At 43.9% G+C, this 24,291-nt stretch overlaps 1 protein-coding gene across 4 annotated transcripts in view; it reads left to right on the top strand.

Moving 5' to 3' along the window:
* Positions 1–9,682: 9,682 nt before the first annotated feature.
* Positions 9,683–24,291, top strand: part of LOC126365743 (uncharacterized) — a 507,155-nt gene continuing 492,546 nt past the window's right edge. Inside the window, exon 1 of one of the 4 annotated variants that reach the window (XM_050008196.1) lies at positions 9,683–9,868. The gene's annotated coding sequence lies outside the window, so the exon portion shown is untranslated. The remainder of the gene's footprint in view (positions 9,869–24,291) is intronic. The other 3 variants (XM_050008200.1, XM_050008203.1, XM_050008201.1) reach the window with 3 other exon arrangements.

The raw sequence follows: 24,291 nt of genomic DNA, 5'->3' as shown, positions 1-24,291 counted from the left end.
ATTCGTAACCTAAAACATTACAATCAAATTAATTCCCTAAAGTAACTATCCTACAGTTGGCACAATGGAGACTCTATCCCTAATCGTCACTTGCCCTAACTTACTTAGGTTAATGCTGGCCACGCAAGTGGTTTTACTGAAGTTCCACCTAGACGGACACAGGACCAGAGAGCTCAAGCAAAGAGATAGTGGAACGCGTATGAACTCTCAGTTACAATGTGCTACTTTTCCAGCTGTTTGCTCTAGTATCACCGTAATTCCGCACGTAGATTACGACAGTCGTCCCAGACACCAGCCTGATGTCGCCTTCCCCCTGTGTGAGCTCTTGCGTAGCAGACCCTCAGCGTCGGCCTCGCACCACCGCCGACACCAGAGTCCCCTTCTTGTTGCCGCCACACTTTGCCGTTCCTCGCACATGTATCCATACTCGTTTTTTGGCCAATCAGGAATCTAAAATTTCGCGCGTGTCTCCCACCTTCCCTGGGCGCGCCGTATTTGTGTCCCGTCATCCGCAACGGAGGGAAACAGTCTCTCTCTGTCTCGCACGTGCGCCCTCTCCCTTATTCCACCTGTGGGGTCGCAGGCTCCCCCAGTACCCCCTGTGGTCACGTGTCACTCAACGGACAAAGCAGCCGCCGTGTGCAGCACCGGCCTGCTGGCGGCCACCTCGCTTGTTCGACATCGCAGACAACTCTTTCCTGTGTCCGACTAAACCACCTTCCCAATGATAATATGCGCGATTCTAAAATCTTACGAACCAGTATTAACCTTGATATGTTGATACCAGTATCGCTCTGTCAAATGGCTATCTCTGTCCGCGTGGTACTTGTCATAACCACTACTGGCCATTTAAATTGCTACATCACGAAGATGACGTGCTACAGACGCGAAATTTGACTAACAGGAAGAAGATGCTGTGATATGCAAATTATTAGCTTTTCAGAGCATTGACAAGAGGTTGGCGCCGGTGGCGACACCTACAACGTGCTGACATGAGGAAAGTTTCCAACCGATTTCTCATACACAAACAGCAACGTTGTTGTGATGCCTCGTGTAAGGAGGAGAAATGCGTACCATCACGTTTCCGACTTTGATTAAGGTCAGATTGTACCCTATCGCGATTGCGGTTTATCGTATCGCGACATTGCTGCTTGCGTTGGTCGAGATCCAATGACTGTCAGCAGAATATGGAATCGGTGGGTTCAGGAGGGTAATACGGAACGCCGTGCTCGATCCCAACGGCGTCGTATCACTAGCAGTCGAGACGACTGGTATCTTATGATTCAAATGGCTCTGAACACAATGGGACTTAACATCTATGGTCATCAGTCCCCTAGAACTTAGAACTACTTAAACCTAACTAACCTAAGGACATCACACACATCCATGCCCGAGGCAGGATTCGAACCTGCGACCGTAGCAGTCGCGCGGTTCCGGACTGAGCGCCTAGAACCGCTATACCACCGCGGCCGGCACAGGCATCTTATCCGCATGGCTGTAACGGATCGTGCAGCCACGTCTCGATCCCTGAGTCAACAGATGGGGACGTTTGCAAGACAACAACCATATACACGAACAGTTCGACGACGTTTGCAGCAGCATGGACTATCAGCTCGGAGACCATGGCTGCAGTTACCCTTGACGCTGCATCACAGACAAAGAGCGCCTGTGATGATGTACTCAATGATGAACCTGGGTGCACGAATGGCCAACCTCATTTTTTTCGGATGAATCCAGGTTCTGTTTACAGCATCATGATGGTCGCATCCGTTTTTGGCGACATCGCGGTGAACGCACATTGGAAGCGAGTATTCGTCATCTACACACTGCCGTATCAACTGGCGTGATGGTATGGGGTGCCATTGGTTACACGTCTCGGTCACTTCTTGTTAACATTGACGGCCCTTTGAACAGTGAACGTTACATTTCAGATGTGTTACGACCCGTGGCTCTACCCTTCATTCGATCCCTGCGAAACTCTACATTTCAGAAGGATAATGCACGATCGCATGTTGCAGGTCCTGTACGGGCCTTCCTGGATGCAGAAAATGTTCGACTGCTGCCCTGGCCAGCACATTCTCCAGGTCTTTCACCAACTGAAAACGTCTCGTCAATTGTGGCCGAGCAACTGGCTCGTCACAATACGCCAGTCACTACTCTTGATGAACTGTGGTATCGTGTTGAAGCTGCATGGGCCGCTGTACCTGTACACGCCATCCAAGCTCTGTTTAACTCAATGCCCAGGCGTATCAAGCCGTTGTTACGGCCAGAGGTGGTTGTTCTGGGTACTCATTTCTCAGGATCTATGCACCCAAATTGCGTGAAAATGTAATCACATGTCAGTTCTAGTATAATATATTTGTCCAAAGAATACCCGTTTATCATTTTCATTTCTTCTTGATGTAGCAATTTTAATGACCAGTAGTGTATTATTTTCTGCATAAATATCATGTAAGGGGCTAAAATTGGCCACCTTACAAATGTAACCGTGAGTTGTAACTTATCGAGTTGTAACTTATGACCATCCATCATGAAGCCTGGGATGGGACCCGCGTTCGCTCACCAGGTCTGCGCCGTACACGTGTACTCGTATGTTCGTCACTCCCATACAGACAGAACCCATTTTCATCAAGACAACTTAGCTCCATTTCACTTTCCGGTCGATTCCTTGACGACATCAGAATAGCCATGATCAGCGATGACGTGGTGTCAACGGTAGCCTGGCCAGATTCAACCTATTCTAGGCCCTGTTGCGAGCAGATGGCTCACAATCTTCCCTGATGTGCCCAAATTCTGTCCCTTATGATGTTCCGTCGGCCACCGCTGCTCGCACAGCGCGTCGATCTTGACGTGCGAGTGTGTACTATGTGGGTTCCAGCCCTATTGGTGTGCGAATGTTCCACGGACCTCTACTGAAAGCAACGACACGTCACCAATACATTGTGCCCTACATTGCAGCAATCTGCCGACAGGTCCATCTAGCACCCCGCGGGCCCATAAAACGACCTCGTTCAGATGGCTGAAGCTGTTCACCAGGAATGTGTACGCGCCACTGGGAATGACTGTAACCTCAAATGAATGTTGCAAAAATGTTCACCACTAAACTCAGCACAGTTACTGCCTGCAGAGTCATGACACAGGGTTTTCCTAAATCGCTCCAGGCAAATGCCGGGATAGTTCTTTTGAAAGGGCACGGCCGACTTCCTTCCCCGTACTTCCCTAATCTAAGAAGACCGATGACCTCGCTGTATGGTCTCCTCCTTCAAACAACCCCCAACCCAAAACTCAGGGTCCACAAACAGGTTTCCCGAACGCCATCTGATCGCTGATGACGGTGACAATTGAACCACTGGCAGTACAGCTCTTCAGCATGCACGTATTCCCTGGTGCCAATAAACATAGTCCTTGAGGGTGTTGCATTTTTTTTTCCCCGCACCTGCAGTACTACCTTATCTAAACAATGGGATTGTCAAGAAACGATACACTGTGACAGTCTTGTTGTTTACTTATCGACAGAAAGTAAAGATACACCATCTTGTGGCTTGAGACTCATGCCCTCTGTGTATGGTGATTTGACTGCTAAGTCATATCATATCTAAAGTAACTCCACTGTTCATTGCCAGGCTTAAACGGCCCAACTAAGTGTCATGAACGCATGACGATTGGGGTAGCTCCACGCTATTTTACTCCGTCTTCAGGCCACAAGTGGCCCATCGGGACCATCCGACCGCCGTGTCATCCTCTATTGAGGATGCGGATAGGAAGGGCGTGTGGTCAGCACAGCTGGCCAAGGGGTCTCTCGGTTCTAGGCGCGCAGTCCGGAACCGTGAGACTGCTACGGTCGCAGGTTCGAATCCTGCCTCGGCCATGGATGTGTGTGATGTCCTTAGGTTAGTTAGGTTTAAGTAGTTCTAAGTTCTAGGGGACTGATGACCACAGCAGTTGAGTCCCATAGTGCTCAGAGCCATTTGAACCATTTTGTCAGCACACCGCCCTCCCGGTCGTTATGATGGTATTCTTCACCGACGCCGCTACTATGCGGTCGAATAGCTCCTCAGTTGGCATCAAGAGGCTGAGTGCACCCCGAAAAATGGCAACAGCGCATAGCGGCCTGGATGGTCACCCATCCAAGTGCCGACCGCGCTTAACTTCGGTGATCTCACGGGAACCGGTGTATCCAATGCGGCAAGGCCAACGAGGTGTTTTACTGTTATAGGTACAAACGGAAGGAGCTAGTAGAATACAATGAAACAAGAAAATAATCCCAGTAAGTGTAGGACTAGAAACCAATGGTTTGCCCGATACGACATATGCAGAAGTACAGCCATGTCAATGTTACAACATTGTTAATGTCCAAGTATTTGGATGATATTCCTTGTGTTGAAAGGAGTGGTATGTGGAACACATGCATGATGGGGGACCGGAAAACTTTCTTGTGACTGTCCAGGAATAATCAGCATGAATCGTCGACAACATGTGCATCGGTTGTGGTTCGTCAATACCATGGCCCTTCAGTCCCCTAACTTGAACCCGCTGGATTTTATTTTGTAGGGATATTCAGAAGCTTAGGTGTATTCCTGGCGTCTTGATAGTGTCATGAAGTCAGAAGAACACATTGTGGATGGTTTTCATTGCATTCGGAACTCGTTTGTGATTTTTGAGCGTGTAGTTGCATCGACGAGGAGACGTGCTGAACTCTGTGCGTGAGACACTTGCTGTAATGTTTTCGTCCTCAGGTGCATATCTGCAGTCTCGATCCTTGGGGACTCAGTTATAAGGTGTTCATGTACTCAGTTGCAATACATGAAAAGTCTTCGCCGTTTGCAGATATGAACCATTTCCAGCTGTATGATAGAATGACTGCAATGAAAATTTGTGCTGGATTTCACGCTCTACACGAGCGGTGTCCTAAAATGCTTCTGCTATCTGGACACGACGGACGGCTAGACCCCGACTTCTAGATGTCGCCGTCCATGTATCATACCTGCTCGTACATCCCATCCCATCAATACTGTTGTCGTATAGGGAACACATTTTATTTGTTAACATATTCGTGTCAGTCGTAATACGTCATATCAGGGAAACAGCCTGTATACCTCAGAGGGAAATGGAGTTGTTCGTGTATTCAAAGCGAGTAAGGTATAGAAACCAGTCCAGAACTTAGCACAATTCTTAATGTTCTCTTCTCTGCAGAAGCGACAAAAGAGGGAACAATGATGCCCTGGGCACACTTCATCTCTAGCTGGTCCGAAATGCATCGTTGATCTTCCGGGCACACACATCGATTGGTTGGGCGATACAACACACCACTAGTTGATTATTTGTTAGCTATTATGCACATTAGTTTTGTTCGCGAAGCGTGTCTCCAGTTTAGAAAAGCGTCGCAGTGAAATCACTAACACAATCATTTCTTACTCCTTCTGCGCCCATGTACACTGAGCACGATTACTTTCACTAACGCGAGACCGCGACTGCATGGGACACATGTTCAGGCTCGTCTAAACGATATATCACCAACACTTCAAGCCGCTCGTCACTTTCACTTGTTTGCAAATGATGTTTTACCAATACTTGGTGAATATTTCGTTAATATTCATGTTAACGTTTAATTCTGTACTGAATATGGACATTTTCTGTAAGTGTATGGGTCAGTCAAATGAAATTGAAATAGATGGAAAAAAGTAAGTGAACTGTTTATTATTTCAAAAGTAACCGCCATAGCTGTTATAATTGTCCCACTGTGAGACAAGGCTGTCAGTGCCTCCATGGGAAAATGTTTGGAGTTGCTTACGGAGCCGTGATTGCATCCAGGCGTGCATCTCTTGGTCCGAAGAAAATCGAGGGACACGAATGTCTGTCTTTAGGACTCGAAAATTATGGAAATCGCAGGAAGAGAGATCGAGACTGTATGACGGATGTGTAATGGTTTCCCAGCGAACTTCTGCAGCGTAGTCGAAACAATCTTGGTGATATATGACACCAACCATATGTATGTATATGTTCGATAGCTAGAAGTCCCTCTGTATAAGGGAGTCAAAAGCGGATCAAAGCAAACGAGGAGGGTGCGAAGAAATCGCGCCAAATGACAAAAAAGTATCAATCGGTCTTTAACCGTCATACCGTACCCATTCCGGTTTGGGTGTAAGGCTTAAGTATCTGCAATGGAACTAGAGCCTTGAACGGACGTTGGTTCTGCATTTAAATATGTGGAATGCTAATATTATGCTCCATGACAACAGTTAATTGGAAGAAGAGCCAAGCGTAAGCCATGTAAAGTCTGAAGCTATGTCTACATTTCACACCATCGCCTCCAGGCAAAGTATTGTTTTCATTAGTATTGTAAAAATGTCTAGATCTTGAAACTTCCTGGCAAAGGTCCTGAGCTCGAGTCTCGGTCTGGCACACAGTCTTGATCTGCCAGGACGTTTCACATCAGCGCACACTCCGCTGCAGAGTGAAAATCTCATTTTGGAAACATCCCCCAGGCTGTGGCTAAGCCATGTCTCCGCAATATCCTTTCTTCCGGGAGTGCTAGCTCTTCAAGTTTCGCAGGATAGCTTCTGTGAAGTTTGGAAGGTAGGAGACGAGGTACTAACGGAATTAAAGCTGTGGGGACTGGGCGTGAGTCGTGCCCGGGTAGCTCAGATGATAGAGCACTTGCCCGTGGAAGGCAAAGGTCCCGAGTTCGAGCCTCGGTCGGGCACACAGTTTTGATCTGCCAGGAAGTTTCATATCAGCGCACACTCCGCTGCAGAGTGAAAAGTGAACATCTCATTCTGTCTAGATCTTGTTTATTGTATGTTTTTCGTGAATATATTGACAGATCTGAACTTGGGTGTATATCCAGACTAATCAACGTCATTTTATCTGTGGTAGGATCCTGGTTCAAATACTAAAATCTACCTTAGTGCTGAATCTACTTTAATATTCTAACTATACTAAAACAACAAAATTTATTCTAATGAAAACTGTTAGAGATTAGCAAAATTTGTTGAATTGCTTGAAAAATAATTTACAGAATGAGCAAGGGAAAGAAAATTTAAGTGAGCAATTGCGTAGTATTGCAGTAAAATTAGACGTTCATTAAACACATTCATTAAAAAAAATGGTCTGAGGTTACAGTGATATCCAAAGAATTTAAGATGAATGTTTAAATTTTCTTCTGCATTCCACTGTTCCATTGCGACGAGAATGTATTCGTGCATGTGTACTTGTGCTAATGGAGTATCTGTGTAAAGAAAGTAGGTGTGCAGGTTAACTTACACGACAACTTTATGTGTTGATTGATTCAGAACCATACAGGTTATTTTTGCAGTCATGAATATGAGGTAGCTACACTATTGGCCATTAAAATTGCTACACCACGAAGATGACATGCTACAGACGCAGAATTCAACTGATAGGAAGAACATGCTGTGATATGCAAATGATTAGCTTTTCAGAGCATTCACACAAAGCTGGCGCCGATGGCGCCAATTACAACGTGCTGACATGAGGAAAGTTTCCAACCGATTTTTTATGCACAAACAGCACTTGACCGGCGTTGCCTGGTGAAACGTTGTTGTGATACGTCGTGTAAGGAGGAGAAATGCGTATCATCACATTTCCGACTTTGATAAAGGTCGGATTGTAGCCCATCGCGATGGCGGTTTATCGTATCGCGACATTGCTGATCGCGTTGGTCGAGATCCAATGACTGTTAGCAGAATATGGAATCGGTGGTTTCAGGAGAGTAATATGGAACGCCGTGCTGGATACCACCAGCCTCGCATCACTAGCAGTCGAGATGACAGGCATCTTATCCGCATGGCTGTAACGGATCGCGCAGCCACGTCTCGATCCCTGAGTCAACAGATGGGGACGTTTGCAAGACAACAACCATCTGCACCAAGAGTTCGACGACGTTTCAGCAGCATGGACTATCAGCTCGGAGACCATGGCTGCGGTTACCCTTGACACTGTATCACAGGCAGGAGCGCCTGCGACGGTGTACTCAGCGACGAATCTGGGTGCTTGAATGGCAAAACGTCTTTTTTTCGGATGAATCCAGGTTCTGCTTACAGCATCATGATGGTGGTACCCGTGTTTGGTGACATCGCGGTGAACGCACATTGGAAGCGTGTATTCGTCATCGCCATACTGGCGTGTCACCCGGCGTGATGGTATGGGGTGCCATTGGTTACACGTCTCGGTCACCTCTTGTTCGCATTGACGGAACTTTGAACAGTGGACGTTATATTTCAGATGTGTTACGACCCTTGGCTCTACCCTTCGGTCGATCTCTGCAAAACGCTACATTTCAGCAGGATAATGCACGATCGCATGTTGCAGAGCTTGTATGGGCCTTTCTGGATACAGAAAATGTTCGACTGCTGCACTGGCCAGAACATTCTCCAGATCCCTCACCAATTGAAAACGTCTCGTCAATGGTGGCCGAGCAACTGGCTCGTTACAATACGCCAGTCACTACTCTTGATGACCTGTGGTATCTTGTTGAAGCTGCTGTACACGCCATCCAAGCTCTGTTTGACTCAATGCCCAGGCGTATCAAGGCCGTTATTACGGCCAGAGGTGGTTGTTCTGGGTACTGATTTCTCAGGATCTATGCACCCAAATTGCGTGGAAATGTAATCACATGTCAGTTCTAGTATAATATATTTGTCCAATGAATACCTGTATTTCTTCTTAGTGTAGCAATTTTAATCGCCAGTAGTATATTTTATTATTAATTACCGTCCCAAGTTAAAGACAAAAAGTAATAGTATAATGAAAAATTCATTGCACAAGATAGTCCTCTCATGAAACTATTAGTCAGGAAAGTTTATTTATTTAAATCTTGAGTTTAAAGTTTGAAATTATCTTGCTTACTAAAATACACGTCCGATTTGCACTGGCTATCTTCCTACATCTTACAACGTCTAGTAACGAACTACTTTGCGAGGCCTCACTAAAATGTTTTAAATCCTGCGTACTGATTATGGTGTGTTCCACGTTAGTGGAGCTGCATTATAGTGATTCAATCTGAATGGAAGCAGTACAATGATATCGTTCATCTCCAGCTCCAGTCCACTCTGAGCATAAACACTTTCATAATTGCTTGGCCCCATAATCAGACTAGAAATGAAGTCCATTCTATTGATTTGATTTCACAATCCTGACCCCACTTTGTTGGAGTAGTGTTACAGCGACAGAAGCGAATGAAAACAAGTGATCAGAGGGCTGAATAGATGAGATCATATAAACAAAAAATAAAATAAAAAAAGGGAATATTACTTTCTTCAGAGAGAACTGTAGGGGTTATAAAGTATTTACTACTATTCGAAAATACCCCAGTCTCTCCGACGCCAAGAAATCACGGCAGCAGAAGAAAACAATTGATCAGAGAAAAGATTGGTATCGTTAGATAAGGTGTTCGTTCTTCATTGCAATAATGCATATATTCATCGCAAAACGTGTCAGATTCGTTCGGAATATTTTTCCGTATCAGTATAGCGTGTGCCTTACTAAACTAAGACGTTCCGAAAAGAGTGTGGCTAGAGAAGAAACACCTAATAATATACGACCCACATAATCGGTTAACTCTTCCTCATGTCAAGAACTAAGAAACTTCAGTACCCGTATCTGCTGCGCCAACCTGCAACCGTTTACTATTGGTTGCGGTTTCTTCTGGGGATCTGTCCAGACCAGCGCGCCGGAGTGAAGCGACTGGCGGTGAGCCGTGACGCAAGCACTTGCGAAAACTGACCGCGCGCGGCGCTGCAGTCGATGCGCAGTCTGGAGCGTGCGCAGAACGTCGCTAGCAGTGGAGGAGTTCAGTACGACGGGGCCGTCCGTCGATAACCGTCAAGACGCCGTAGGCTGCTTGCAGGTGAGGCTGGCGGGCCGGCCGGCGCGCGCGTTTTCTGCTTCTTGCAGCACACGTGTCTCCCTCTCGTAACTTTTCGTATTCCGCTCACGTTATTGGTGACTTATCTTTTGAAACTGACAAAGTTTGCTCTTTAACATGCACATATTCTGTTTGGAATCCTCTTACTTGATACTTAATTCGTTCGACGGTTAAATTCATGTAAACAAACAAAATAGGTCACTTTTCTTTTTTTTCCTTTTTTTTGCCGTCAGCACAGCGCATTATTAGTAGGTACTTCAGCAGCTAATCACTGCTTGTTATCACATGTAGGATACCAGTGAGTTATAAAAACAGAAAAAAGTTCCCTTGGACTGTATATTTAACAGTGCTGGTCGGCGTGTGTGGTCTTGTAAATAATTAACGAATCGTACTGAAATCGAGCCGTTACGACGTTATAGCGTGGCATCTAAATCTATCAATGTTCAAAATAAATTTAATGCTTTTCTTGCACAAAGGTAGGTACACAACAAAAATAATACATTGCGGCTACTTCAAAGTTCGCACAAGAATATTGTCATTACGAAACCTATAATTCATTTCTCATCACCCAAATTTCAGGAAGATATTAGGTTTTTTGTCGGCGATCTGTAGACAAGGATACTAGAAGCCAGTAAATGCGATTGTTAGATGCTCGAAATTCCCCGGCGTCTGGGAAGCAATTTTGGTTGCAGTAACCACATGTCAGTCCGAGCGAATCGGGAATCAGCTGTTAGGATTTTCTGTCCATGAATTAAGAGTCAAGTGTCCACACTTGGGTAATTTTTTCATAAATGCAGTGTGAACTGCATTTTTTGGCGAAATCTAATCTATATTAAATAGTATACGTCTTACTCCGTACTCGTGCGAGTCATTACACTATTAGATATGTTTACCTTGTAGTTCGCTTAAAAGATTTTGTGTTCGTGGTGGCCTCACAGTTCGTCAATATTTAAAGAAAGTCGTATTTATATAGCAAGAGATGATTATCAACAACATTCGGAGATACATGGATATGATTATTCTTTGTATGATTATTAATTTTATTTTACATGATTTTTTGTGAAAAATATGGTATATTTTTAATAATGCATGTTCTTGAAACTTCGTTCTGTGTATGGTTTTTATCGTCGACAATTTTGTTTGAAAAATGGTGTTTTTGAAAATCTAATACGTATTATACAGGCACTTTCCATATATTCAACACTATTTTCTGTATCATTGCTCACCACGTCGCGAGGGAGAGAAGAATTTTGTGTATCCAATCTTGATTTATTTTCACCATAACCTGCACTTCTGTTGTACTCGTAATGTACTCTGAATTTAAACGCGTTTACATTAGTTTTTGTTTTGATCCTCATAGTTCGTGAACTGGTTTTAAAATTTGGATATAAAGCAACAGACTTCTCATTATTATTATTATTAGGCAGTGAGAGATAGATCATACTTGTATTTTTTGATGTTGCTTACGAGTAAACACTGCTTATATTCATAAATACCCGACAGTTATCTTGAAATCTTTAAGGTAACAGAAGATCGAAAGGAGCAAAATAAATAATAATGGTAGTTATTTTTTTCGTTTAGCAAGATCTTTTAGTGTGTACGTAATAACCTATTTTGAATAGCCGTAAGTTATCAAATCCTGTCCACGTTATTTTCTAGCATTCATTGTTGGAATATTTGTCGCCACATGTGACTGCCTCATAGCTGGGGGGTTCTTTTCAGTGAGCAAAAAAAGGCCTGGTATCAGCACGAAAATTTAAAGTTTCGACCTGCTGTTGCACCGCAACTACTACTGAGGTTACTCGCTTGTTGGGATAAAATCACTAAATTTTTTAAAACAACGGCTGCCTTGTAGGAGATGAACATGCCAGTCCTCTGTATTCATGTGCGTAGCAGTAGGCAACACAGACGAATCGAATACAAAGTAATAATAAAATCGTGTACATTGGTTATAGTGTAGAAAAGTATTTGTAGTATTTATAATATATTCGCACTGCATTTTAATTGTCAGGAGTTCACGTCTAACATGTTCTCCTAGCGCTAATAGGGGCGCTGCAGTGGCATAGAGGAAAACCAAAATAGGCAGATAAATGGCCGAAACGCCTTTACCCAGAGCGACCGAAAGCTGTGACATCGTTTTACTAATTGAAAGGGAAGAAACCGAAACAAACGTATATCCATAGAAAGAAATCTTGTCTCATAAAAAGGCTGTAAAAAGCTACTTAATCATCATAGCACAGATATTAAATATATCGTCTTTAAACAGGTATGCAATAAAAATTAGCATACTGACCAAAGGAAAAGCTGGGAGTTAAACGTACCAAGCTCAATCTTCGGTCACAGCACTTATAAATGCACTGAGGAGCCGCAGTGTATACAGTAAGGGAATTTCCCTACGTGTCGTCTCCTACAAAACAGTTCTACCTGTTTACACTGGCTGACAGTCGCGGGGTTACGGCGGCATCGTCATGTTGGGGCCATTAACTCTTCTCGAACTTCACAGGCAAGTAGCGTATAAGTTCCTTACGTCTCCATTACTTCACATTTTCAGAGTGATACTGCTACCTAGATGCACGCATTTATTCCACTTCTCTTACTGTATATTCTCTAGTTTTAGTGAATAGTTGGTTATTATCATTCATGATACCGTTCTTTACCATTGGTGTAGCGCTTGGACCCCAGCCTTCCTTTGAAGTTTCGCTGCAGTAAGTCAGACAGCAAGTGAAAAAAAAGTTGTAGTACGGTGGGAATGTAATGTTAAACTGTGTATGTGTCAGGTCGATGGAAGGCCATCTCCATTAAGATGTTGTCCAGTAAAACCCTCTGTTGTTCGAAGCAACCGTCTGGTTGATAAATGCTTTAGTTTTTTCAAGTCTTAAGAAACTTGTCCGTTCTATTGTTTCAATTTTGTCTTGTTTTGAAGCACACTCACCTCTTAATGAGCTAAACGTAGTTTTAATACTGTCATGAATCTTCCTGTTTTTATATAGATGCTCAACATTGTAATTAAACAGCGGGAATAATAACTCTCCCATCCTCATTTTTAGTAGCTTATTCACTCTTATTTTCCATTTTCATTACGGGAAACTTGTTTGAAAGTATTATAAATTACTCACCAGTATCGTTATTCAGTTCTTATTTCCTTTACGATTCCGAACAAATTACTCCGTCATATAGTTTTGTTTATACTCACAAATGCCTCAAAGGTACCCTGTATATATCTTAATTACTTCTGTACACTTATCTTATTGGGTATCTTTTCTGAAAATTGTATGATTATTTCGTAGCACAATTCTTATTTCTAATTTTCTGTATGTTATTACTGCAAACAATCTACAAGCGTGAAGGTCCCCTTCCAGTCATATTGCTATGGAGTCTTGAGGTGAGCAAGAAACTACTGAATGTGTCTGTCTGCTTATGACATGGATTCTGGTGGTAGAAAGATAGAGGAAGAAGAAACTGGAGGTATTTCCTACGTGATATTACAGAAAAACGCGTTATACGTTACAGATAAGTGAGCGAAATGAAGATGTTTGGGAATAGTTGATGAAGTCTGTGAAATATCTTAAGAGAAAAAAAATACGTTGGCGACATACTTACTGAGACAACAAAGTTAGCAGCACGGGGGAAAATCGCACGCGCTGACAAAGGTTGAACGTTGGTGCACAGAAATGAATCGTTGGGGGTGACTCTCTTAACGATATTCGTATTCCCTGAAATGTTTATCCATAACCAGCTAGAAAAATTTCAGCGGAAACGAAAAATAAAGGACACGATGACTAAGCAAAGTAAGCGAAGAAGAAAAAAAGTGTGGGTTATGCTACCCACCGTGTCTGTGCGTGGCTTGTGTTGCGTCATGATGAGCCAGTCGCACAAGTGAAGCCACCGCTCATTTCCAGTAGCTCGAAGAGAAAAATATGTAGCAGTTGGCGTAACTTCCCCACAAACCAGTATTGCTGGCCTGGTTAGTCGTCGTCAAATGATTGTGTATTATAGTGCTGCGACGAATGTACAGTGCTGTCCATGAAAGTTGCAACTTCGGAAAGGCTAGCAAATAACGAAATTTTACATATTGTCCATACAGTATGGCACAAAGAACTCGTAATTGAACTTCTGGGAGATTTGAGGGTATACAGGATGCGAGATTTAGGACACAGATCTGCCACCTCGAGCACTGATATCGGCCCTAATACGGCAGTGCGTCAAGTCGAACTGAGCTGGGATGATATATAGAGGTATCTGATTCCTTGGTGTGTCTACTCTACACCACAGTTCGCCATAGTGGCAGCGTGCCACACACTAGGTAACCAATGAGCAGGTGATTTTCAGTGGGTGAGTGACCCGGAGAATGTGATGGCCAAGGCGACAGTCGAACACCCTCTGTATCGAGGTGCGTCAGGACAGCTTATGTAACACGAGGTCTTGGAGTTAGCTTGCTGGAAGATAACACCGCGGATACTTTGAAGCTAGAGCACAGCCACCGGCCTTAATCGCGAACAATGTACTGTTCAAGTCACTAGTTGTGGGAAATTGATGTGTTGCGACGGATGCCAAATGACTCGGCACACTATCTCACTAGCTGCTGATCCGTATGGCAATGATAGTTGCAATCTAACGACGACTGTTCTCCTCGGAGCCTCCAAGTACCAGTACGTCCATCGTGATGCTGCAGTATGCAGAGCCGGGGCTCGTCTGGTGCCATTCTTGTGTCCAGTTTTGTTTTTGCGTGCACCACTGTCGACGTATCTCTGCGTGATGCCGCGTCAAGGGAAGACGCAACGATAGCACCCTGTTGACAGTTCGTGGTGCTACAGACGTCATGTCTCTGCCACTGTGGATTCTTGTTTTGCCGCAAACAAGCCCAATTCGTATGTACCGAGCGAATTGGCACCGTGGTTAGCACACTGGATTCGTATTCGGGAGGACGACGGTTCAAACCCGTTATCCAGATCTAGATTTTCAGTGATTTCCCTAAATCGCTTCAGGCAAATGCCGCGATGGTTCCTTTGAAAGGGTACGGCCGATTTCCTTCTCTACCCTTGACACCATGTAAGTTTGTCCTCCGTCGCTAATGACATCGATGTCGGCAGGACGTTGAACCCAATCTTGCTCCCTCCAGTTGTACGTGATGTGACTGTACGATCCTGCACGGCCGACCGATGAATGTCTGGCGCCAGGCACATTGCACTGAGCATGGCGCATTTAAACCCATTTCTCAGTTCTGCATTCAGGTGGCAATCGTGGGATCCCGATTACACATGCAGCAATATCGTGGAACGATAAACCACAGTGTTAACAGAGCGCGATCCTGGCACTGCCGGATTCCGGCATTTTCTACTACTTACACGAGACAGAACACGATTTTCTAATAACCAACGTTCAGATGAGATCTGAATCAGAAACCAGTTGCGTAATTTTTCGTTTTATACAGAATGTACAGGAACGCTCAAGTGTATATTTCTGTAATATACGGTGTTTAAAAAAGTGGCATATTCCTACTTCCTACGGGAGATAGCATTGGTTAAAAGTATAAAAAAGTGGAAATAACTTTCCGGGGTGGGCAACTGCAACTCAGAAACATGGTGAATAACAATAAAAAACGCTGGGCGACCATTCAAATGATCATAAAATTATAACGATTAAAAAGATGAAGGTGCTGTATTCGCAACTACCTGATTCACGTCAGTATAGACGCATCTTCAGGTTCATAATGGTTATATTTTCATAATGTAGATTGACAATTTCGGAGTCTCTCCATTCTGGAAGTTATCCACGTTAAGAGCAAAGCACTTCCGTATGGTGTCATAATGAAAATCAGTGCACCCAAAAGATGTTCATCACAAAGCATGACAACTGAGTGAACCAGGCCAGATAGTCTCCCGTGGGATACATTACAGTATTCGGTAGACATCAGCTGCATATATATAAGCTTAAAATCCACCGCATCGCCAACAGGCCGATGTGGTGTATGCTGCCCATGGAATCCAGCAATACACTCCGGTGTTTGTATACAGCTGGTGTCTACCAAATCCTGTAATATATTCTACGTTGTGGTATACCGCCTCGCTCATTCAGCTTTCGTGCTTTGTAAATTTTGACAAGCATCTCCTGGGTGTACCCAATTTTATAAGGACAATCCACTAGTATGCTTTGACTTTAAACGTGGATAACTTCCAGAATGCTGGGACTCCGTAATTGTCGATCTACATTATGAAAACATATCCATTATAAACCTGAAGATGCATCTATGCTGGCGTGAATCCGGTAGTTGCGAATAAAGCACCTTCATACATCTATTTGGCTTTAAAAAAAATCATTTTTGAGTTCTTAATTGTTATAATTTTTATGATGATTTCAATGGTAATTGAGTGTTTTTATTGTTGTAAGAAAAGTTACTACAGTTATATATCCACTAAAGCAGAGTTATTAAACACAGTTTTCCAAAACTACTTCATCAAAGAAGACGAAGTAAACATTCCTGAATTCCAATCAAGAACAACTGCCAAGATGAGAAATATAAAAGTAAATATCCTCGGCGTAACGAAGCAGCTTAAATCACGTAATAAAGGCAAGGCGTCCGGTCCAGATTGTATATGTCAGGTTCCTCTCAGAGTATGTTGATAAAATAGCTCCATATTCAGCAATTATACACTACTGCTCGCTCACACAAAGATCCGTACCTAATGACTGGAAAATGATCAAGTCACACCAATACCCAAAAAGGGAAGTAGGAGTAATCCGCTGAATTACAGGCCTATATCACTAACGTCGATTTGTTGTAGGGTTTTGGAACATATGTATTCGAACATTATGAAGTACCTAGAAGAAAACGATTTATTGACACACAGTCAGCACGGTTTCAGAAAATATCGTTTTGTGAAACACAATTAGCTCTTTATACTCGTGCAGTAATTAGTGCTATCGACAGGGGATGTCAAATTGATTCCATATTTTTAATTTCCAGAAGGCTTTCGACACCGTTCGTCACAAGCGTCTTCTAACCAAACTGCGCGTGCCTACGGAGTATCGCCTTAGTTGTGCGACTGGATTTGTGATTTCCTGTCAGAAAGATCACAGTTCGTAGTAATAGACGGAAAGTCGTCGAGTAAAACAGACGTAATATCCGGCGTACCCCAAGGAGGTGTTATAGGTCCTCTATTGTTCCTGATCTATATTAACGACATAGGACACAATCTGAGTAGCCGTCTTAGATTGTTTGCAGATGATGCTGTCATTTACCGTCTTGTAAAGTCATCAGATGACCAAAATGACTTGCAAAATTATCTGGATAAGATATCTGTATGGTGCAAAAAGTGGCAATTGACCCTGAATAAGGAAAAGTGCGAGTTATTCAAATGCGTGCTAAAAGAAATCAGCTAAATTTCGATTACCGGATAAGTCATACAAATCTGAGGGCTGAAAATTCAACTAAATAGTTAGGGATTACAATTACAAATAACCTAAATTGTAGCCATCAGATAGATAATACTTTGGGTAGAGCAAACCAAAAACTGCAATTCAATGGCAGAACACTTAAAAGGTGCAACAGGTATACTGAAGAGATAGCTTACACCACGCTTGTCCGCCCTGTTCTGGAGTACTGCTGCGCGGTGTGGGATCCGCATCAGGTGGGACTGACGGGGATGACATCGAAAAAGTACAAAGAAGGGCAGCTCGTTTTGTATTATCGCGAAATAGGGGAGATAGTGTCACAAACATGATACGTGAATTGGAGTGGCAATCATTAAAACAAATGCATTTTTCGTTGCGAACGGATCTTCTCATGAAATTTCAATCACTAGTTTTCTCCTCCGATGGCACCCACCTACATAGGGAGAAATGATCATCACGATAAGAGAACTCAGGATTCGCACAGAAAAATTTAAGTGCTCGTTTTTCCCGCCTGCCGTTCGAGAGTGGAGCGGTGGAGGGACAGCTTGAAGGTGGTTCATTGAACCCTCTGCCAGGCACTTTATTGTGAATAGCAGAGTAATCACATAGATGTAGATGAAACCAGTACCCACTTAGATACGGGCTCTTTTGTGATAAGAAGTATTTAAAATTGAGCTAGGATTAAGAAGAGATAGCATAGTCAGTTACCATGATACACAGGTCTTCGAGCAGACCTGGAGGTGAGACATCATGATCGCTTCAGTTCTGGGAGACGATCTCATAGGACTATACAGTTCATTAAATTGATCAACAAGTGCTGTGTGTCACCAACCTCTGCGCGAAGAATTACTGGCGTTATTGGAGAACGTTACCCTTGCAGAAAGCGGCTGTGGTTTACACACGACCGGTTGCCAGCTCATTTTGTACGGATGGCGTGAAAATAGCCTCACTGCAACGTTTGATGACCGATGGTTTGATCGAGGTGGTCCGAAAGCGTGGCTAGCCGTTCAGACGGACCTGAATCCGTACGATTTCTAGCTTTGCGGACATTTAAAGACATTGATGTATGCCCGACCCACTAAGGCAGCGATTGACCAATGACACGCAGTCCGAATGGAGCCAGGCGTAGTTGAGATAGCGTGATTCCCTCTGAAGAAGGGCTGAAGAACGTGTCAGGATGCGTGGTTACCTCTGCCTGCATCTCAACAGATTTTGGTTTCCGGACCTTTGGTTATAGGAACTTCTAGTTTCCTGTAGGAATACGAGACTTTTCGTAAACACTGTGTATACTCCGCAACCACCGAAGGTATTTCCAAGCAATATTAGCGATTTCCTGTTCTAAATGTTTTTACGTGTTAAGCGAAAGGAAAATGACTCTGTGCTCCTGTACGCACCGCAATCTAATTTTTATTCACCTGATCCCTAAGCGAGATATACGACGGTGGGAGCAGAAACATCCCATTATCTTCCTCGAATAGTGGATTTCTAAAATTTCTCAGCAGTATTCCTAAGAACAACGTTGTCTTTTCTCCATAGATTTCCATTTGTTTCCCGATCATATGTTACTCTTTTTTATGGGCCACAATGACTTCCTACGATTGTAGCACGCGACTCTGAATTCATTCGCCGCTTGCTGTCATGCCTGCCTGATATGAACATCAAAATCTGCAGCAATACCCCAGAAATTCCTTTAAAGGTGCGATGCACTTTTCCAGAACGCCTCGAACAAACCAAAGTCTTTCATTCGTTTCCCTGCTACTGATTTTTATATGTTCGTATCGTTTCATATCGCTGCTTAATATTGGCTGTAAATATTTTAACCACGTGACGCATTCCATTTTGTACGCCTGTAATCTAGTAATCGGATTCTATAGGATTCTTTGTTTTTGCTATAGGCATTGTCTTCATTTATTCACATTTGAGAGAGCTGCTATTCGTTACACTAAATCGAAATTTGGTTCGAGTATTTCTGTATTTAATATTGTCCTCCAACGACGATACTATAAACACAGCATTGTCATCAAACAGTCTGTATCCCTTAACACTGCCAGATCAAAAGCATCCAGATAGTCCTATATAATGTGGAGCTGAGCACTAGATGTCACAGGAGGTGGATCCGTCAGTATAAAAGTGGGCGGGGACTGTTTGTATTGTCAGAATAGAAGAAGCAAAAGCAGACTTTGTCATTCAGGAGAGCTCGCTGACTTAGAACGACAACTAGTCATTGGTCGAAACTTCCTGGCAGATTAAAACTGTGTGCCGGACCGAGATTCGAACTCTGGGCCTTTGTGTTTCGCGGGCAAGTGCTCTACCATCTGAGCTACCCAAGCACGACTCACGCCCCGTCCTCATAGCTTTACTTCTCCCAGTACCTCATCTCATGCCTTCCAAACTTTACAGAACTCTCCTGCGAAACTTGCAGAACTAGCATTCTTGAAAGAAAGGATATTGCGGAGACATGGCTTAGCCACAGCCTGGGGGATGTTTCCAGAATATTTTCACTGTGCAGCGGAGTGCGAGCTGATATGAAACTTCCTGGTAGAGCACTTGCCCGCGAAAGGCAAAGGTCCAGAGTTCGAGTCTCGGTCCGGCACACACTTTTAATCCTTTATTTCAGGAGTGCTAGTTCTGCAAGTTTCGCAGGAGAGTTTCTGTAAAGTTTGGAAGGTAGGAGACGAGGTACTGGCAGAAGTAAAGCTGTGAGGACGGGGCGTGAGTCGTGCTTGGGTAGCTCAGATGGTAGAGCACTTGCCCGCGAAAGGCAAAGGTCCGGAGTTCGACTCTCGGTCCGGGCGAAAGTTGTAATCTGCTAGGAAGTTTCATATCAGCGCACTATCCTCTGCAGAGTGAAAATCTCATTCTAGTCATTGGATGTCACCTGAGTAATGGAACCCTCAGGCGCACTTCAAGCCTTCTAAAGCTACCCAACTCGAGTGATAGTGACGTGATTGTGAAGTGGAAATGTGAAGGAATGAGCACAGCTGAACACAGACCAGTAGACCTCATGTACTGACGAACAAGGGCCGTTGAGATTACGGAGGGTGGCTGTAAAAAATCGAATGAAAACAGCGGAAGAAATCACTCGTGAAAGTTCCAAAGTGCTACCACCAGTCCAATTAGCACAATAACAGTGTGTATGGAGTAACAAACAATAGTGTGCAGTGGTCGAGCAGTTCCTTATAAGCCACACATTTCCGTAGGCAGTCCTAAGGGCCGCTTGAGATGGTGTAAATAGCGACGCCACTGGACAGTGGATAGTAACGAATGATCTGGTGATTCACGCTATACTCTGTGGCAGTCCGATAGAGGGGTTTGGGTTTGGCGAGTTCCTGGACAATGTTACCTGAAAGCTTAGTGTCTAAAGCGAAGTGCGAAGGAGGGGGTGTTACAATTTGATGGTATTTTTCGTGTTTGGTGTGCAGTCCTCTTATTGCGCTTAAGGAAATGCTGTGGAAGGATATGAACATATTTTACAGCATTGAGTACAGCTTGCTGTAGAGGAACAGTTCAGAGACGATGATTGGACGTATCAACACGACAGTGCACCCTATCATAAAGCATCATCTATGAGGCAATGGTTTGTAAAGAGTAACATTCCTCAAATGGTCTGACCTGTGTCCAGTCCCGACCTGAACCAAATGGAACGCCTTTGGAATGAGGTAGAACGTCGACGTGGCTCCAGACCGCAGCGTCCAACATCACTGCCTTCTATCGTTTCCTCTCTTGGGCGACATTCCTCCAGAAACCTTCTTACACCCCATTTAAAGTGTTCCCAGGAGAGTTCAGGCAGTCACGAAGGCGAAGGCTGACCACTAATCGGTGTCTGGATACTTCTGATCAGAGTGTACACGTATACTGAGAACATTAGAACTCCTATTCGCCTCCTTTGGGCGCATCCGATGTTAATTTGGTTACTGTTGATCATGTGCCGTCCAGTAATTTCACTGGACAGAAATTCATCAAGTCAGTCGCATATCTGTGAATATACTTTGTATAATTGTATTTTGGTGTGTAATTGCCAATATGATAAGTAGCAGATACCTTTTAGAAATACAGCAAGCACACAATAAAGCAAGCTGTGGTTCACACGAGTGATTTTTCAAGAATCCGTGCTGGTTCTTTGAGAGAAGGTATCTTTTTTAAGAACGTTGCAATATTTTTGACATACGAGTATGCTCTACAACGGACGTCAAAGAAATCATTCTGTTATTCTATGCATTCTTTCAGTCTTCCATTTTGCAAACAATAGTACTATTCCAGCGACGCTGTACTCTCCGCTACGAAACATATTCTCAGTGAATATGAGAACTGACAATGGAGTACTGAATGTAAAAATATAACTATGTAACGCCTTAATACCCTGTTCATTTTGAGCAGTCTTACAGTTTCTCCCTACCAGGGCTGCTTATATCACTGTCTCTCACTTGAGTTCGTTGCAATGGTCAAACATTGCTGTGGTAATATGTCCTGGCTCGAGTCTGTCTAGAGAGACCACTTGGTCTGGATGTGAATCGAAATATCAATTTTTTGTTCCAGGCGGCTGTCGCTCAAGATATACAGGGTGCTCAGAAACAGTCTGAAAAGCTTGTAAAGGTGTTACAGGGTAGGCTACGCCGGGAGATAGTTGTTGAGAAAGAAAATTTGGTGCGTTGCGCCATTTCTGAGTTATTTAGTGTCGTCGCTCGCGCCTTTTCAAGCAGCCTGCCAGAGACAGTGTCGCCAAACGTGTCGTTTGTTTGGCTTCCTCAAACCGAACAAAACATATATTTTGCTCATCTAGCTTAGTTTTATCACTGCCAAAAAGGCACATTTTAACTGGTAACGGGCATTTTAACAAGTGGTAGCTGACGGCCGCACAAATGTCTGTCCACTACCGCATCTTAGCACGTGCAAGAGCTTGAATTTCCGCGCCCAACCACCCTCAACGCTAAGTGACTTGGAAACAGCGCAACGCACCAAATTTCTTTCCTTAACAATTGTTTCTCAACACAACCTACCCCGCGACACCCTTGCAAACTTTTCAGTCTGTTTCTGACCATCCTGTACTACTCAGCTTTCTGCCTATTCAGGCTGCTAGTTGACTCACTGTCGACACTGGACTCTCATATAATGATACTGCGTTTAAGTTTGTGATCCATCCTAATTCACTTCTGCTATATTCCAGTAACGTGAGTAATCGTTTCCTTTCCCACCTCATATTCTTTCTAAACAAGACGATCTTGCATTAAGACACTACTCACAGATCTCACTAAACTGACAAATCATCCTACGACTGTTTGGCCCACTCAACATTATGTAGTGTGTGTACTAGGCTTGCAGCCTGCAATGCATATGTGCATTCCCTTCACGTGTTTAAGCCAACTATTATTCATATTTATGCGACCGGAAATGCTCAGTAGCAGCTAGGTTACATGTACATTTGACAATTAAGCGTGAGCAAGGGGCATTAATGATGATATCGTAGGAGGCAATGTTGTGCAACCTTAGTAGCGACAAGATCCAAGTATTTGGGAGAAGGATCTTACAGTCTGAGACGGTGTTCAGAGACAAATTTCCGTCAGAATGTCTGCAAACGTGACGTCAGATCCGCCTAGGAGCAGCGATCCGAACGCCCATTGGCTGAAGGTTTGGGGAGATATATATATATATATATATATATATATATATATGTGTGTGTGTGTGTGTGTGTGTGTGTGTGTGTGTGTGTGTGTGTGTGTGTGTGTGTGTGTGTAGGAAAGGAGGAAGTGTCATTAGCTGAGGGAGAAAGGGGATCTCTCTTGTCCTTCGGGAAGACAGGGCGAGTCAGTCGCGTGGAGTCACTCAAAACGCACGGTCGAGTAACCGGGGAGGCTCTAAAAGAACTATCGCGAGTACATATTTCAGATGTTAAACAAGCTACAACGTGAAGTTATTAGTTATCAGAACGCCACGTGTCGTGGGCAATGTCTATCACTGTGTGAAGTCAGAGAACTGTGTTAATGTGTGTGAAGGGTCGAATAACGGCGTAGTCCAGAGCCGCCATATTGCAAATTCTGATTCTGTGACGTGTGTGACAAAGCAATTTCTGTATTACAACAAGTATAGTTCAAACGTTGTTGACAAATAACAACTGGAATCCATAAAACTCCACTTCAGCAGTATCAGCACCTACATGGAAGCTGGCGACTGAGTGCTACCACTGTGCTACGACGGGCTTACCGAAGCAGCAAGACACCAGGTTAGTGATACCACCCAGAGAAGTACTTCCTTCTCGCTACAATGACATTGAGGGTGTTGTAAGCTTCACTTTTAAACCCGCTGAGAGAGAGGCTGTCAAGCAACGACTGCTGATAACACCTCTGATTACTCTAGTCTCCAAGATCTGCGACTCGTTCGTTGGTTGGGAAGAATACAGTGTGTTGGACTTTCCAGGTTTTCCCGGCGGGTCTGTTGCAGCTACTCTCGTAGAATTTGCCGCCGGGTAACAATATGTAACAAAAATAAGATGTCACTCTGCTGCGGAGTGTGCATTGATTCGAAACTTCGTGGCGGATTGAAAGTGTGTGCCAGACAGGAATTCGAACTTGGAAAGTTTGCCTTTTGTGGGCATGCGTTCTATCAACTGAGGTATCCAAACACGCCTAGCGTCTCGTAAGGCTTTGCTTCTGCCAGTTGGTAAGGTAGGAGGGGTACTGCCGGAAGTAAAGATGTGAAGGCGGGTCATGGGTCGTGTTTGGATAGCAGAAGGCAAATGTCCGAGGTTCGAGTCCCTGTCAGTCACACAGTTTTAATCTGCCAAGAAGTTTCAAATTATGTAAATCCCACAGTACTGTTTCGAAGCGGCTGTTCGACATCTTCAGCCCCACCTTGTAGCAATAAGTACCGTAACCGCTCGAACAGTCGAACAGTTCGAAGAAATATTGCGAGACTTAAATAACGTTATCCAATACAAACCAGAAAAGTATACTTGCTACAGCGAGACTATCAACAGACAAGCGCGGCCTCAATAAGACGAAAGCAGTTTAGTATAACAA

Source organism: Schistocerca gregaria, chromosome 4 (genome assembly GCF_023897955.1).
Source record: "Schistocerca gregaria isolate iqSchGreg1 chromosome 4, iqSchGreg1.2, whole genome shotgun sequence".
NCBI classification, from domain to species: domain Eukaryota; kingdom Metazoa; phylum Arthropoda; class Insecta; order Orthoptera; family Acrididae; genus Schistocerca; species Schistocerca gregaria.
This window is presented reverse-complemented; position numbering and strand designations above follow the sequence as displayed.